Consider the following 981-nt stretch of genomic DNA (forward strand, 5'->3'; position numbering starts at 1 on the left):
TCCCTGCCATTGAACTCCAGTCCTTGTGCTTACAAGGCAGGGGGCAGTGCTAAATCCCCAGCCCTGTCATTGCATCTTTATGTTGAGGCCTGGCCTTCAACAGATGCACCTCCTGCCCCAATTCTGATTTCTCTATTTTCACTGACTTCCTGGAGAACCCAGTCCCTTTCTGTATATTAATTTTTTATTTAACTTAGCTGCCTGTATTAGCAGGGCCTCATTCAGGTGCCCCATATTGTCTTTGCATTTGTGATCCTGCTCATTCAGGCTTTCCAAATACCTGTGGGCTCCACAACAGTTGACTCTTGAGCACACTGATTGTTGCAGTGACTGAGTTTTGTTAAATGGCCCTACCAGACACACCATTTCCCTTTACTTATTAGGTATTTTCAGGTCTCATTTCTTGAGTGCACACCCTAAAGAAATGGTGATTTCAAAGATTCTGTCAAACATTTTTTTTCTCTTCACTCTTGCTCTCATACTACATCCTTTTAGCTTCTGTTTATATAAAGATAATTTACCAGGTTATTTTCTCTGATTTTGTTTGGTTCCCATAATCTCCAGGTTTGAGCATATAGCTACCTACTAAATATCTGTCTTTATTAAGCTGTCTTACAGAGTTTCATGTTCAAGTCATCTAAAACATCTTGTGTTTACTTCTTTTTAATCTGTCTGTGTTAATACCACCCACCTTCTTGCCCTAGCCAAAAACCTGGGAGTCACAACTTCCTCATTCCCTGTGTTCAGTCTGTGACCAAGCCCTAAATCTTTCTTACATCTTCTACACCTTTTTCACTCCACTGCTGCTGCCATAGTTCAGGCTTTCATTTCTTACAGAACTACTGAAAAAGCCTCCTAACTGATATCCTGATGCTAGATCCTATATAATACCCTTCTAATTTCCCCTTGGTGATCTTTCTAAACCGCACATTGGTCAATGCCATTTCTCTCTGCATCTAAATTTTTTTTGAGTTGTGTTAT

Source organism: Fukomys damarensis, unplaced genomic scaffold (genome assembly GCF_012274545.1).
Source record: "Fukomys damarensis isolate Sample0158 unplaced genomic scaffold, DMR_v1.0_HiC HiC_scaffold_32, whole genome shotgun sequence".
NCBI lineage: Eukaryota > Metazoa > Chordata > Mammalia > Rodentia > Bathyergidae > Fukomys > Fukomys damarensis.